This window comes from Dipodomys ordii, unplaced genomic scaffold, assembly GCF_000151885.1.
Source record: "Dipodomys ordii isolate 6190 unplaced genomic scaffold, Dord_2.0 Scaffold114, whole genome shotgun sequence".
NCBI classification, from domain to species: Eukaryota; Metazoa; Chordata; class Mammalia; order Rodentia; family Heteromyidae; genus Dipodomys; species Dipodomys ordii.
The window spans coordinates 2614130-2621121 of record NW_012267330.1 but is presented as its reverse complement, the minus strand read 5'-3'; the positions used below and the strand labels follow the sequence as shown (position 1 = coordinate 2621121).

The 6992-nt window shown below is 35.5% G+C and overlaps 1 long non-coding RNA gene across 1 annotated transcript; it reads right to left on the bottom strand.

The window, feature by feature from the left end:
• Window positions 1–211: 211 nt before the first annotated feature.
• On the bottom strand, window positions 212–5910 carry LOC105995167. Its single transcript, XR_001175550.1, has 3 exons — window positions 5826–5910; window positions 4175–4250; window positions 212–882 (listed from the first exon to the last, which is right to left on the bottom strand). It is a non-coding gene; the product is annotated as an uncharacterized LOC105995167 (long non-coding RNA).
• Window positions 5911–6992: the final 1082 nt, after the last annotated feature.

Sequence of the window (6992 nt, the reverse complement as noted above, 5' to 3'; positions counted from 1 at the left end):
AAAGTAGTTGAGAGAGTAAAATGAGAGAGAATGTCACTAATGATAGTAAATGGAGAAAATTATTACCATTCAATGAAACATAATCTGAGTCTTTGCCACAAATAAAATGAAAAACCCTTCCTTCCTCTAACAAAAACTTTTCATTAAAATACAGGGTACTTCTAATCACTCAAAATCTGTGAGGCTGCAAGTACAGGAAATACAATGACAATCAAGGCATATACAAGGTTTTAATTTCACATAATCCAAAACCTCTCAGAAAATATTAAAAATTATGAAGAGGTTAAATTTTGTAAGTTCTTCCCTTCAACTCTGATTAATGTAATATTAAGATAATGAAAACCCTTATCATAAAGCATAAATGTATAATGTTGCATTTTAATCCTTCCTTAAAACCAGCATTTAAGCAAAGCTTTTATTAGAATATACATTAATATATCAGGAATATAATGTTCTAAATTTATACAACATTCTTACCAATGTTAACAACTACATTTGAAAAAATGAGGAGGGCTGGGATGTAGCTCAGAGGAAAAGTGCTTGTCTAGCAAGAACAACGTCCTAAAAAAGAAAAAAAATAAAATACTAGAGAACCTATACTGATTTTATTTCCATAAACTAGGAAATATGTAAGTAATTGAATTATGTTCAGGAAATAGTATATGAAAATATAAACTCTTATACATTAGGTTCTCTATTCACTCTTGCAAATTCCTCAAGTTAACAAATTAGAGATGTTTAAAACATCTCTAACTGTAAAATCTTCTTACAACATTTCCATTTTTGTTCCTGTATCCTGAAAATGTCTGGCTTTCATTAAATATATCATCTTCTGTTTCTTCTTAAAGAACCGACATTCATAAAAGGATCATCATCATCATCCTGAAATAATATATAAATATTAAGTCAGTGATTCCTCCTTACTTTATTGAAACAAGAACTTATTATGCTAAAATATCAGTGAATCACAGGGACAGATTTAATTTTTACATTCCTTTTTAAGTGTGAAATATAAATTCAATTAAATGTTTTTAATTATTTTATTTATTTATTTAGACAGATACATGCTAGATAGCCTGTTATATTCTTGGACTCACTCTGTAGCCTTGAACAGTCCTACCTCCCAAATGTTAGGACTACATCACTATGCCCCAAAATAAAGACTTCTCAAGTTATATACCTATGTGTGTATATACATAATACACATATCAATAATATATACACATTCATTTCCCCCAGTTATTAACCTTAATAAAGATAAATGAGAGACAGGTGCCGTGGCTCACGCCTGTAATCCTAGCTACTCAGGAGGCTGAGATCTGAGGATCAGGGTTCAAAGCCAGCCTGAGCAGGAAAGTCTTTGAGACTCTTATCTCCAATAAACCACTAGAAAACTGGAAGTGGCGTTGTGGCTCAAGTGGTAGAGCACTTGCCTTGAGCTGAAGAGCACAGGGTCAGAGCCCAAGCCCAGAGTTCAAGCCCCACAACTGACAAAAAAAAAAGATAAATAAGGTGTAGGTAAGCCAGGAAAAAAAGTATACCTCAAGCCATATCTAATTGGTTTGTGAATAGTTTGTTTTCCCTCATTTACATTATATTACAAATATCTTCTTTTCTGGAAAGCCAGACAAAAATAGTAAAGCCACATACAGAAGTTCTGACTCCAAAGCAGCTTTAATTGTTTATCTGTCCTTTGTTAACTGTCACGAATTGATGACACTCTCAGACTGACTGAGTTTCCAAACAGGTGTGCCAAGTTATATGCATGGTAAGAATAAGTAAGAATATCACATATATTAATTAATTTTAGAATGAAAACAAACCTCAGATAAGCCCAAACTATATAGTTTTAAGATAATTCCAAAATAAAGATGAAAAGAACTTGCTAATCATGCTTTTCCTTAAGATTTTTTTAGCTATTAAAATGAAATTTTATGCTGTGTACTTAAGATATACAATATGATACTATGAAATACATAACAGCAAAATTGTTACTACAGTCAAGCTAATTAACATATCCATCAGTTCACAAAGTTACATCTTTTATGTATTTGTGACAATCAAATCTAAACCATACTCATTGCAAATACAATGCAGATTTTATTAATGACAGATTCATGTTGAACACTGGATATCTTTATCTGTTCATCTTACAAATCTGCAACTTGTGGTTTAGGATATATATCATCACATTTTTTCCTTCTGCACTGACAGCTTTTTTTTTCTCTTGAAACACCTGCAATAAACAGCCTGAAGGAGGAATGAATTGTGTTGGGCCATGTTTTCAGCATTCATAGGTGCTGGATTCCAGAATTTCTGGGCCTTGATGAAGCAGAACTTTAACACCTAAGTACATGCTAGCATGAGACAGGTTAGCATGCAATAGGTGGACAGCTCTCGCTGTCATTTTTCTTTGTATCATGAGCTATAGCAAACCTTCCCCAGTTACTGTTGTCATATTCATGGAGAGGCTCAAAAGAAAAGAGCTAAGCTCCCTGCCACAGCATGATAAACCTGTGAATACTTCAAGTATCTAGAGTAGAAAAATACATAGGAAAAGAAAGTAGTGAGAAATGGTAACTACCAAAGGCTAAGGAGAAAAGAAAAAAGGAAATATAGACTTGTTTAAGGGATAAAAAGGATACAGATTTTCAGTCTTGTAAGACAAAAAGTTAGAGATCTGTTTTATAATAATGTAAATATATTTATACTACTGTATTGTGCACTTAAAAATGGTGAAGATCAGGCTGAGAAGGTGGTTCAGTGGTAGAGCACTTGCCTTGCAGGCTCAAGGCCCTGGGTTCGATTCCTCAGCACCACATAAGCAAAAAGAAAAAAGCCGGAAGTGGTGCTGTGGCTCAAGTGGTAGAGCGCTAGCCTTGAGCTGAAGAGCTGAGGGACAGTGCCCAGGCCCAGAGTTCAGGCCCCACGACCAGACTCCCCCCCCCAAAAAAAGTGAAGATCATTTTATGTTACAGGTGTTTACTACAAGGATATTTTCTTTTTTGGGGAGGGGGGGGCGGGGCGGGGGATCCGGTTGTGGGGTCTGAACTCTGGACCTGGGCGCTGTCCCTCAGCTCTTCAGCTCAAGGCTAGCTCTCTACCACTTGAGCCATAGCACCACTTCCGGCTTTTTTCTTTTTGCTTATGTGGTGCTGAGGAATTGAACCCAGGGCCTCATGCATGCAAGGCAAGTGCTCTACCACTGAGCCACCTTCCCAGCTACAAGGAAATATCCTTGTAGTGAAGGAGGTCATAGGCCAAAGGAAAACACCTTTAAGTACTTAACAAAAATTCAGAAATCCTTGCTTTCATTGACAGCCTTAGAAAGAGAAACACCAGTAGCTTTCAGTTATGTAACTCTAATTCAACTTAATTCAAAAAATTAATAAAGGAAAAGATAAAAAGTTTGATTCTACTTCTTTCTATTCTTCCTCATTCTAGTTGAGATTTTATGGTTGTCTCCTTCAGACAACCATCTTGATTTGGAGTTTTTCCCACATATCCTGGAGAGAGGATTTTGGTCCATGCCTCAACACTCCATGATAGGAAAATCTCCACCATGATCCTTCTAATATAAAATCAATGTGGAGCAGAGTGGGTGCCTCATAAACACTTTGTTAAAAACTCTTACATTATCACTGCCATTATTTTTCCATATAAATGCAATATAAATGGCAGAAGCTAAAAAAAATACTGATTCTTTTAACAGAGAAAATTAAATAAAAGTTGAGCGGAAGTCATGTTTAAAGTCCCCTAGGCCTTTTATATGAAGTAATTATATTGATGGACATCAGCAAATGTTACTTATTGACTTAATACTCAAAGAAAGGTTACCAGTGAAGCTATTTTTAAAATAACTTTTAGAGCCAGGCCCAGTGGTTTACACCTGTAATCCGAGCTACTCAGCAGGCTGAGATTAGGGGATAGCAGTTTGAAGCCAGCCTTGGCAGTAAAGTCTGTGAGACTCTTATCTCCAATTAAAAAATCAGAAAACCAGAACTTGTGCTGTGGGTCTAGACTTCAGCAAAAAAGCCCAGGGACCATACCAGGCCCTGTGTTAAAGCCCCTGACCAATAACAACAACAAAAACTTTTAGCATCTAACTACTGGTATTTATATTCATTTTATAAAGAGATAAATATCAGTTAAAGTTTAGTAAAATATTTATTACCTCATCTGATTCAAAATTGACTCCTTTAGCTATTTGGCTCTGGGACATATGTTTGCTGGATGATGTACTTGAATACCTGAGGCAAAAAAAAAAGTTTAAAAAACAACAAATTTAAAAACCAAAACAGTAACAACAGAAACAACAAAGACAATGAACTAGAACAGAAATTTTTCCTAATCAAAAATGCACTTTCAGCCACGAACTGGTGGCTCATGCTTGTAATCCTAGCTACTCAGAAGGCTGAGATCTGAGGATTAGGGTCCAAAGCCAGTCCATGCAGGAAAGTCCATGAGACTCTTATCTCCAATAAACCACCAGAAAACTGGAAGTGGTGCTATGGTAGAGCACCAGCCTTGAGCTGAAGAGCTGAGGGACAGGGCCCAGGCCCAGAGTTCAAGCCCCATGACTGACCAAAAAAAAAAAAAAAAGCACTTTCAGGTTTTTAAGCCAATGCTAGCCACTGAACAAACATAAACATATAAAATAAAAATATTAAAAGAAGTAAAATCATTTTTTAAATAGGGCTTTTGGGGTTCAGTTTGGATTGGGGTATGTTGTAACTATTTATAGGTTATCGCATTGAAACCCGTGTACAAATAAATTAAAAATTCTAAGAGGAGAATGTGGCTCAGTGGTAGAGTGCTTGCCTCGCATGCATGAGGCCCTGGGTTTGATTCCTCAGTACCACATAAACAGAAAAAGCCAGAAGTGGCACTGTGGCTCAAGTGGTAGAATGCTAGCCTTGAGCTGAAGAGCTAAGGGACAGTGCCCAGGGCCCCTGCCCAACTGACCAAAAAAAAAATTCTACGAAAGAGAAAAAGTTTCTGGAATGTTTGGATTCCAGTTTTTTTCATTTACTAGACAACTTATTCAACTTCCCTGTGCTTAAACTTTCTCACCTATAAAAAAGGGAAGAAAATTTTAACTAATACACTTCTTATATTAAAATGTATCTATTACCATCCTACTTCTGAAAATTGTAACAACTTCAAATCTCATTTCTGTAACAAGATCAAAGGATCTTCAGAAATGTTTCTTTTTACCATAGTCCACATTCCTTGCTTTTTCCTGAGAGTCCATACCACATCAAAATTAAGTGTCTGCTTGATAAAAGTTCCCATGTACTGACTCAATCACTATTTAGTGGATTTGAATATATCAACTCTTTTCATCAGTATAATTTAACATTGCCTGAAGGCAGTACTTTATTAAACATGTCCTCATTACATCTAATTTAATGCAAAAAGTTTTTAACACAAAGTATTTTATAAAAAGGCCATCAAATATTTTAAACACAAATTTTAGTCAAACACTATTCATAGAAAATGCTAATATACAAGAGAATGGTAATAAGTCAAGCTTAAAAACAACAGGCAAAATCAAAACAAAAGGAACAGCATATCAGTTTTGAAGGTAGAGTGTGTATCATCCTCTTTCTATTAGCTCAACTGGATATATACAAAGTGAGAACAAAGAAGCCAAATATTAACAAAATAATATTATCAATAAAATCAATGTGAAATAAAAACAAAAGGAAATTAATTATAGGTTCTCATTGAAAATACTTGCAGTAACAATCCATCGACTTTACAAACTAGTCTATTGTTTTTCATTTTAATTTTTTGGTTTTTTCAGGAAGTTTCTGGCCTACCTTTTATCTGCTCCTGTGGTAGGAAGACTGTTTTCTTCCTCATCAGATTCATCCACTTCAATCATCTAAGAGAAGGAAAGTAAACAAAATAAAGCACTGGCTTTGGAAATTCAACACCTGAATAAAAAAAAAAATTAAATAACTGAATCTTTAAGTGGTCTCTCTCTCTGTAACTTTTATATACAAGAGTTACAAAAAATGAGCCAGAAACTACACTAAGCAACAAATATTTAAACTAAACCTAGCCTGATGTCTCCATCCAAATTCCTTCCTTCACAAAAGATATTCTCCACTTCATTTCTTAGCTCCTATCTCCCCTGCACATCACAGGAGTCTTGGTCCTTAAAGAAACACAGATTAGTGAGTCATCACCTAGGCTCAACTACAGTCATGTCCTAAATTTTCTTCTTGAAGATTGGATTCAGAGGCTTCAGGCCACACGTTAGACCCTTCTTTTGAAATAGGGTTTTACTGTTTAGGCCAGGTTGGCCTTGAACTCATCTTCTTGCCTCTTACACCTCAGTGCTAAAAGCACCACACTCAGCTATCAGGTCCAGTTTTAAGTGAGGTATCAAACTATGTGGGAAATATTTGGTTTCAATTATCTTTGTTGCATATCTTTTGTTATTGTTAAGTGCCAACACAAATATTTGATTTTTTATTCCATCATGGAAAATGTTATTGCTCTACATTTGTAGACACTTTTATACAGTTGTAGACACTTGATAGGTATTGTGTGATGTGTCTTCATCTAACTGAAATGCAAAATACAAAAACTAACCCATAAGGCCAAGAATGCTTCTAAACATTCTGTAATATACGCAGTATTCTTTCAGAGAAAAGAGCTGTCTGGTCATAACGTGTTGCTGCCATGAAGAAACACTGAGGAGAAATACTGACTTAGGAGTTACAATACACAGGTTCTGGAAATGAAGCAACAGGACAAATAATTCATACTGGACTATCTTCAGAATTCAAGTGAAAAGCAGAGGTCCTTGCTAAATCTAAGTAGAACAAAGAGAGCTTAAAGCCTTTTAGTTTGTTCTGAGTATAAATAAAGCCTTTATATGCAACAAACTCATTTTCAAGCATGAGCCTGGTGTGTGTGTGTGTGTATGTGTGTGTGTGTGTATGTGTGTGTGTGTGTATGTGTGTGTGTGTGTGTGT